This window comes from Hordeum vulgare, chromosome 2H (assembly GCF_904849725.1).
Source record: "Hordeum vulgare subsp. vulgare chromosome 2H, MorexV3_pseudomolecules_assembly, whole genome shotgun sequence".
NCBI classification, from domain to species: Eukaryota; Viridiplantae; Streptophyta; class Magnoliopsida; order Poales; family Poaceae; genus Hordeum; species Hordeum vulgare.
The window spans coordinates 66670029-66680505 of NC_058519.1; positions in this window are offsets into that span (position 1 = coordinate 66670029).

Consider the following 10477-nt stretch of genomic DNA (forward strand, 5'->3'; position numbering starts at 1 on the left):
CGCGGGATTGTTCGCGGGGCGGATCGAGGGACGTGAGGACGTTCCACTACATCAACCGCGTTCACTAACGCTTCTGCTGTACGATCTACAAGGGTACGTAGATCACTCATCCCCTCTCGTAGATGGACATCACCATGATAGGTCTTTGTGCGCGTAGGAAAATTTTTGTTTCCCATGCGACGTTCCCCAACAGTGGCATCATGAGCTAGGTTCATGCGTAGATGTCTTCTCGAGTAGAACACAAAAATTTTTGTGGGCGGTGATGTGCGTTTTGCTGCCCTCCTTAGTCTTTTCTTGATTCCGCGGTATTGTTGGATTGAAGCGGCTTGGACCGACATTACTCGTACTCTTACGAGAGACTGGTTTCATCGCTACGAGTAACCCCGTTGCTCAAAGATGACTGGCAAGTGTCGGTTTCTCCAACTTTAGTTGAATCGGATTTGACCGAGGAGGTCCTTGGATGAGGTTAAATAGCAACTCATATATCTCCGTTGTGGTGTTTGCGTAAGTAAGATGCGATCCTACTAGATACCCATGGTCACCACGTAAAACATGCAACAACAAAATTAGAGGACGTCTAACTTGTTTTTGCAGGGTATGCTTGTGATGTGATATGGACAACGATGTGATGTGATATATTGGATGTATGAGATGATCATGTTGTAATAGATAATATCGACTTGCACGTCGATGGTACGGCAACCGGCAGGAGCCATAGGGTTGTCTTTAAACTAACGTTTGTGCTTGCAGATGCGTTTACTATTTTGCTAGGATGTAGCTTTAGTAGTAATAGCATGAGTAGCACGACAACCCCGATGGCGACACGTTGATGGAGATCATGATGATGGAGATCATGGTGTGACGCCGGTGACAAGAAGATCGTGCCGGTGCTTTGGTGATGGAGATCAAGAAGCACGTGATGATGGCCATATCATGTCACTTATGAATTGCATGTGATGTTAATCCTTTTTGCACCTTATCTTGCTTAGAACGACGGTAGCATTATGAGGTGATCTCTCACTAAAATTTCAAGACGAAATTGTGTTCTCCCCGACTGTGCACCGTTGCTACAGTTCGTCGTTTCGAGACACGACGTGATGATCGGGTGTGATAGACTCAACGTTCACATACAATGGGTGCAAAACAGTTGCGCACGCGGAACACTCGGGTTAAGCTTGACGAGCCTAGCATGTGCAGACATGGCCTCGGAACACATGAGACCGAAAGGTCGAGCATGAATCATATAGTTGATATGATTAGCATAGAGATGCTTACCACTGAAACTATTCTCGACTCACGTGATGATCGGACTTGAGATAGTGGATTTGGATCATGTACCACTCAAATGACTAGAGAGATGTACTTTTTGAGTGGGAGTTCTTAAGTAATATGATTAATTGAACTAATTATCATGAACATAGTCTAATGGTCTTTGCCAATTACGATGTAGCTTGCGCTATAGCTCTACTGTTTTTATATGTTCCTAGAGAAAATTTAGTTGAAAATTGATAGTAGCAAACTTTGCAGACTAAGTCTGTAAAACCGAGGATTGTCCTCGTTGCTGCGCAGAAGGCTTATGTCCTTAATGCACCACTCGGTGTGCTGCACCTCGAGCGTCATCTGTGGATGCTGTGAACATCCGACATATACGTTTTTGATGACTACACGATAGTTCAGTGCAAAATACTTAATGGCTTAGAAGCAAGGCACCGAAAACGTTTTGAAACGTCGTGGAACATAAGTGATGTTCTAAAGAGATGAAATTGTGATTTCATGCTTGTGCCCTTGTTAAGAGGTACAAGACCTCCGACAAGATTCTTTGTCCACAAAGTAAAGGAGAAAGGCTCAATCGTTGAGCGTGTGCTCAGATTATCTGAGTACGACAATCACTTGAATCAAGTGGGAGTTAATCTTCCAGATGAGATAGTGATGGTTCTCCAAAGTCACTGCCACCAAGCTGTGAGAGCTTCGTGATGAACTATAACATATCAAGGATAGATCCAATGATCCTTGAGCGATTCGCGATGTTTGACACTGCGAAAGTACAAATCAAGAAGGAGCATCAATAGTTGATGGTTAGTAAAACCACTAAGTTTCAAGAAAGGCGAGGGCTAGAAGGGATACTTCGTGAAACGGCAAAACAGTTGCTGCGCTAATGAAGAGACCCAAGATTAAACCCAAACCCGAGACTAAGTGCTTCTGTAATAAGGGGAACAGTCACTAAGGCGGAGCAACTCTAGATACTTGGTAGATAAGTGGGATGGCAAAAGTCGAAAGAAGTATATTTTATATACATGATGTTGATGTGTACTTTACTAGTACTCCTAGTAGCATGAGGGTATTGGATACCGGTTCGATTGCTAAGTGATTAGTAACACGAAATGAAAGCTACGACATAAACGGAGACTAGCTAAAGGCGAGGTGACGATACGTGTTGGAAGTGTTTCCAAGGTTGATATGATCAAACGTCGCACGCTCCCTCTACCATCGGGATTGGTGTTAAACCTAAATAATCGTTATTTGGTGCTTGCGTTAAGCATGAACATGATTGGATCGTGTTTATTGCAATACGATTATTCATTTAAAGAGAATAATGGTTACTCTATTTACTTGAATAATCACCTTCAATGGTTTATTGAATCTCGATCGTAGTGTTACACATGTTCATGATATTGGTGCCAAAAGATACGAGTTAATGATGATAGTACCACTTACTTGTGGCACTGCCGCTTGAGTCATGTTAGTATAAATTGCATGAAGAGGCTCCATGCTGATGGATCTTTGTACTCACCTGATTTCGAATCACTAGTGACATGCAAATCATACCACATGAGCAAGGCCTTGTTTTCATTGAGATGAAACAAGATAGTAACTTGTTGGAAGTGATACATTTTGATGTATGCAGTCCAATGGGTGCTGAGGCACGCAGTGGATATCATTATGTTATTACTTCAACGATGATTTGAGTAGATACTAGAGTATTTACTTAATGAATCACAAGTCTGAAATATTGAAAAGTTCAATTCTGTTTCGGAGTGAAGTTCGTCGTAACAAGAGGATAACTGTCTACGATATGATCATAGAAATGAATATCTGAGTTACGAGTTTTGGTACGCAGTTAAGACAATGTGGAAATTGTTTCGCAGTTCATGCCACGTGGAACATCATAGTGTGATGATGTGTCTGAACGTCATAGTCACGCACTATTTGGTATGGTGCACACTAAGATGTCTCTTATCAAATTACCACTATCGTTTATGGGTTATGCATTAGAGACAACCGCATTCACTTTAAATAGGGCACCACGTATTTCCGTTGAGATGACACAGTATAGACTGAGGTTTAGAGAAATCTAAACTGTCGTTTCTTGAAAGTTTGGGGCTTCGACACTTATGTGAAAAAGTTTCAGTCTGATAAGCTCGAACCCAAAGCGGATAAATGCATCTTCATAGGATATCCAAAACAGTTGGGTACATCTCCTATCTCAGATCCAAAAGCAAAGTGTTTGTTTCTAGAAACGGATCCTTTCTCGAGGAAAGGTTTCTCTCGAAAGAATTGAGTGGGAGGGTAGTAGAACTTGATGAGGTTACTGAACCATCACTTCAACCAGTCTGTAGCAGGGCGCGGGAAGTTGTTCCTGTGGCGCCTACACCAATTGAAGTGGAAGCTGATGATGGTGATCATTGAGCTTCGAATCAAGTTACTACAAACCTCGTAGGTCGACAAGGTCGCGTACTGCTGCAGAGTAGTACGGTAACCCTGTCTTGGAGGTCATGTTGTTGAGCAACAGTGAACCTACGAGTTATGAAGAAAGCGATGGTGGGCCCAGATTCCGACAAATGGCTGGAAGCCATGAAATTCGAGAGAGGATCCATGGATGAAAGCAAAGTGTAGACTTTGGAAGAATTACTTGATGGTCATAGGACTATTGAGTAAAGATGGATCTTTAAAGGAAAACAGACGATGATGGTGACAAGTCACTATTAAGAAAAGCTCGACTTGTCGCAAAGATGTTTTCGACAAGATCAAACAGTTGACTATGATGGGACTTTCACACTCGTAGCGATGCTAAAGGTCTGTTAGAATTATGTTAGTTGTTGATGCATTATTTATGAAATATTGCACGTAGGATGTCAAAACATTGTTTCCTCGACGGTTTACTTGAGCAAACATTGTATGTGATACAACCAGGAGGTTTTGTCGATCCTAAAGATACTATCAAGTATGCAAGCTCCAGCGATCCTTCCATGGACTGGTGCAAGCATCTCGGAGTTGGAATATATATACTTTGATGAGATGATCAAAGATTTTGGGTTTGTACAAGGTTTATGAGAAACTTGTATTTCCAAAGAAGTGAGTGGGAGCACTATAGAATTTCTGATAGGTATGTGTGGTTGACATATTGTGGATCAGAAGTAATGTAGAATTTCTGTAAAGCATACAAGGTTGTTTGAAAGAAGTTTTCAAAGGAATACCTAGATTGCGCTACTTGAACGTTGAGCATCAAAGATCTATGGAGATAGCTCAAAAGCGCTTAATAGAAGTTTCAACAAGATGCATGCCTTGACAAGTTTTTGAAGGAGTTCAAAATAGATCAGTAAAGAAGGAGTTCTTGGTTGCGTTGTAAGGTGTGAATTTGAGTAAGACTCAAAACCCGACCACGGCAGAATAAAGAGAATAGACGAAGGTCGTCTTCTATGCCTTAGCCGTAGAATCTAAAGTCTGCCATGCTGTGTACCGCACCTGATGTGTGCCTTGACTCAAAGTCTGTTGAGAGGTACACAGAGTGATCCATGATTGAATCACTAGCAGCGGTCGAAATTTATCCTTAGTAACTAATGGACTAAGGAACTTTTCTCGATTATGGAGGTGGTTAAAGAGTTTGTCGTAAAGGGTTACGTCAATGCAAGCTTTGACACTAATCCGAATAACTATGAGTAGTGAAACGGATTCGTATAGTAGAGTAGATATTTGGAGCTTTTCCGAATAGCACGTAGTAGCAGCATCTATAAGATGACATAAAGATTTGTAAAGAACGCACGGATCTGAAAGTTTCAGAACCGTTGACTAAAACCTCTCTCACGAGCAAGACGTGATCAGACCCCATAACTATATGGGTGTTGGATTCGTTGGAATCACATGGTGATGTGAACTAGATTATTGACTCTAGTGCAAGTGGGAGACTGTTGGAAATATGCCCTAGAGGCAATAATAAATTAGTTATTATTATATTTCTTAGTTCATGATAATCGTTTATTATCCATGCTATAATTGTATTGATTGGAAACACAATACTTGTGTGGATACATAGACAAAACATTGTCCCTAGTAAGCCTGTAGTTGACTAGCTCGTTGATCAAAGATGGTCAAGGTTTCCTGGCCATAGGCAAGTGTTGTTACTTGATAACGGGATCACATCATTAGGAGAATCATGTGATGGACTAGACCCAAACTAATAGACGTAGCATGTTGATCGTGTCATTTTGTTGCTACTGTTTTCTGCGTGTCAAGTATTTGTTCCTATGACCATGAGATCATATAACTCACTGACACCGGAGGAATGCTTTGTGTGTATCAAACGTCGCAACGTAACTGGGTGACTATAAAGATGCTCTACAGGTATCTCCGAAGGTGTTAGTTGAGTTAGTATGGATCAAGACTGGGATTTGTCACTCCGTGTGACGGAGAGGTATCTCGGGGCCCACTCGGTAATACAACATCACACACAAGCCTTGCAAGCAATGTGACTTAGTGTAAGTTGCGGGATCTTGTATTACGGAACGAGTAAAGAGACTTGCCGGTAAACGAGATTGAAATAGGTATGCGGATACTGACGATCGAATCTCGGGCAAGTAACATACCGAAGGACAAAGGGAATGACATACGGGATTAAATGAATCCTTGGCACTGAGGTTCAAACGATAAGATCTTCGTAGAATATGTAGGATCCAATATGGGCATCTAGGTCCCGCTGTTGGATATTGACCGAGGAGTCTCTCGGGTCATGTCTACATAGTTCTCGAACCCGCAGGGTCTGCACACTTAAGGTTCGACGTTGTTTTATGCGTATTTGAGTTATATGGTTGGTTACCGAATGTTGTTCGGAGTCCCGGATGAGATCCAGGACGTCACGAGGAGCTCCGGAATGGTCCGGAGGTAAAGATTGATATATAGGAAGTCCTGTTTTGGTCACCGGAAAAGTTTCGGGCTCATCGGTAGTGTACCGGGAGTGCCGGGAGGGGTGCCGGGGACCATCGGGAGGGGTGTCACGCCCCAAGGGGTCTCATGGGCTATGGGAAGAGATAAACCAGCCCCTAGTGGGCTGGAATAAGTTCCCACTAAGGCCCATAAGGTTTGAGAAGGAAAAAACACAAGGTGGAAAGAGTTTCCAAGTGGGAAGGTGGAATCCTACTCCAAGTAGGATTGGAGTAGGACTCCTCCACCTCCAATTTCGGCCAAACCTTGAGGGTTTGAGGCTGCCTCTTCCCTCCCCCTCCCTCCTATATATACTGAGGTATTAGGGCTGATTTGAGACAACTTTTGCCACGGCAGCCCGACCACATACCTCCACGGTTTTCCCTCTAGATCGCGTTTCTGCGGAGCTCGGGCGGAGCCCTGCTGAGACAAGGTCATCACCAACCTCCGGAGCGCCGTCACGCTGCCGGAGAACTCTTCTACCTCTCCGTCTCTCTTGCTGGATCAAGAAGGCCGAGATCATCGTCGAGCTGTACGTGTGTTGAACGCGGAGGTGCCGTCCGTTCGGTACTAGATCGTGGGACTGATCGCGGGATTGTTCGCGGGGCGGATCGAGGGACGTGAGGACGTTCCACTACATCAACCGCGTTCACTAACGCTTCTGCTGTACGATCTACAAGGGTACGTAGATCACTCATCCCCTCTCGTAGATGGACATCACCATGATAGGTCTTTGTGCGCGTAGGAAAATTTTTGTTTCCCATGCGACGTTCCCCAACAGTGGCATCATGAGCTAGGTTCATGCGTAGATGTCTTCTCGAGTAGAACACAAAAATTTTTGTGGGCGGTGATGTGCGTTTTGCTGCCCTCCTTAGTCTTTTCTTGATTCCGCGGTATTGTTGGATTGAAGCGGCTTGGACCGACATTACTCGTACTCTTACGAGAGACTGGTTTCATCGCTACGAGTAACCCCGTTGCTCAAAGATGACTGGCAAGTGTCGGTTTCTCCAACTTTAGTTGAATCGGATTTGACCGAGGAGGTCCTTGGATGAGGTTAAATAGCAACTCATATATCTCCGTTGTGGTGTTTGCGTAAGTAAGATGCGATCCTACTAGATACCCATGGTCACCACGTAAAACATGCAACAACAAAATTAGAGGACGTCTAACTTGTTTTTGCAGGGTATGCTTGTGATGTGATATGGCCAACGATGTGATGTGATATATTGGATGTATGAGATGATCATGTTGTAATAGATAATATCGACTTGCACGTCGATGGTACGGCAACCGGCAGGAGCCATAGGGTTGTCTTTAAACTAACGTTTGTGCTTGCAGATGCGTTTACTATTTTGCTAGGATGTAGCTTTAGTAGTAATAGCATGAGTAGCACGACAACCCCGATGGCGACACGTTGATGGAGATCATGATGATGGAGATCATGGTGTGACGCCGGTGACAAGAAGATCGTGCCGGTGCTTTGGTGATGGAGATCAAGAAGCACGTGATGATGGCCATATCATGTCACTTATGAATTGCATGTGATGTTAATCCTTTTTGCACCTTATCTTGCTTAGAACGACGGTAGCATTATGAGGTGATCTCTCACTAAAATTTCAAGACGAAATTGTGTTCTCCCCGACTGTGCACCGTTGCTACAGTTCGTCGTTTCGAGACACGACGTGATGATCGGGTGTGATAGACTCAACGTTCACATACAATGGGTGCAAAACAGTTGCGCACGCGGAACACTCGGGTTAAGCTTGACGAGCCTAGCATGTGCAGACATGGCCTCGGAACACATGAGACCGAAAGGTCGAGCATGAATCATATAGTTGATATGATTAGCATAGAGATGCTTACCACTGAAACTATTCTCGACTCACGTGATGATCGGACTTGAGATAGTGGATTTGGATCATGTACCACTCAAATGACTAGAGAGATGTACTTTTTGAGTGGGAGTTCTTAAGTAATATGATTAATTGAACTAATTATCATGAACATAGTCTAATGGTCTTTGCCAATTACGATGTAGCTTGCGCTATAGCTCTACTGTTTTTATATGTTCCTAGAGAAAATTTAGTTGAAAATTGATAGTAGCAAACTTTGCAGACTAAGTCTGTAAAACCGAGGATTGTCCTCGTTGCTGCGCAGAAGGCTTATGTCCTTAATGCACCACTCGGTGTGCTGCACCTCGAGCGTCATCTGTGGATGCTGTGAACATCCGACATATATGTTTTTGATGACTACACGATAGTTCAGTGCAAAATACTTAATGGCTTAGAAGCAAGGCACCGAAAACGTTTTGAAACGTCGCGGAACATAAGTGATGTTCTAAAGAGATGAAATTGTGATTTCATGCTTGTGCCCTTGTTAAGAGGTACAAGACCTCCGACAAGATTCTTTGTCCACAAAGTAAAGGAGAAAGGCTCAATCGTTGAGCGTGTGCTCAGATTATCTGAGTACGACAATCACTTGAATCAAGTGGGAGTTAATCTTCCAGATGAGATAGTGATGGTTCTCCGATGCTCGGACCAAACTCAACCTAAGCATAGCAAGCGTAACAGGGTAAAGCACATATGGCTCAAACATCTACCAGGTATGCTAGGTTGCATTGGTTTAGCTATTTAGTGTGATCAAAATCAGGTCATGCAAAGGAATAGGTGCAGCTATCGTAATACAACTATCAATTGAATCATTTTGTCCTAATGCATAGAAATGAGAGCAGGAGCGAGAGAATAGGATTTTGTCGGAATGTTCAAAGGGGTTTTGCTTGCCTGTTGATCGGAAGAACTCAGCTATTCTTCGATGCCGGTGATAACTACATCTCGCAAGGTCTATTGACAGATCAAACGAAAGGAATTAATGACGGCAAATGCTTCACAATGATGCATGAGCATGGCAAGTTATCATGATGCTGATTTCATCTAATGCAAGTGATCACAGGTTGAAAGAAGTTTATTTGATCTATATAAGTAATTTTCAAAATCCAATTATATCATTTATAAGCCTATTGTGAATTTGTCATATTCAGCAAGGTTAAGATGTCCAAACATGTGTATAAATGCCACCAATGGATTCCTTGCATTTTTCTGATACTTCTTCATATGTAAATTATTTCCACCAGAGTTATATTTTAATTTCTATGATTTTTACAAGTTTCAGCAATTTTCTAGAATTAAATTAAATCAGAAACTATTACTGCGTTAGGCTGATGTCACCCCTGCGTCAGCAGGTCAACCAGCCGGGTCCTGGTCAACCTGACCAGTGGGCTCCACTCGTTAGTGACCCAGAGGCTAACCCCGCGCTGACCAGCCCCTAATTGAGGTTTGACCAGGCGTGGGGCCCTCTGGCAGTGGCTCTAAGGCCTGATTAGTGGCGGGTTAAGGTGGCCACGTCGGTCCCCACCGGAGGGTGGTCGCCGGCGACCATAGCCGCGGCGGAGGTTCGCCGGAGATGGCCGGAATTGCGCTACGGGGCACTATTTGGCAAGCGGTTTGCGGCTACGGGACGCTGGCAGAGCGCCGCATCCATTCCGAGGGTTTTGAGGCGCTGGGGTGGTCTGTGGCCACGACGGCGACGGACGGAGCGGCGGCGCGCTACGGTCAGCAGGGGGGCGACGGCTATGGTGAGGAACAGGTCACGGGGATAGGGGAAAAAGACGCAGGAGCTCACAGAGATGCGGAGGGGGACACGACGAGCTCGGGGAGGCGCGTATGGTCGCGAATCGAGGACGGCGGCCTTCGATGGCCAGAGGAAGAAACGGCGACGATGGCGACGCTGCGGGGGCTCGGGTGCTCGGAGGAGATGATGGAGGGATGCAGCTCGTCGAGGCGGAGGAGTAGAGCTCTTCAGGGAGGCGAGGGGTGGCCGGGGTGGAGCTTGCGACGAGCTCGGGCGAACCGGCAATGGCGGCGAGAAGAGCAGGGGCAAAGAACGAGAGGAGAGGCAATGAGCAGGGGGGAGGAGAGGATAAGGGAGGAACGGCCTCATGCGCTGGCACGGTGGAGGCACGAGGGGGCTCCACGCGAGCAGGAGGCGGCGAGGTGAGCTGCCGTGCTCACCTTCTCCCCTGCCTTCTGGCAGGAGGAGGAAGACGACAGGGAGAGGCCCTCCTGGTGGGCTGGGCCAAGAGGGTGGCGACAGGTAAGTTTTCCTGTATTTTTTTTCATTTCTCTTTTATTTCTTTCTGGCATTAACTTTTAGGATTAAAATAAATAGTTTGACCAAATATAAAACCCAAAAAAAATGTTATTAGGTGACAGAGACAATAATGTCC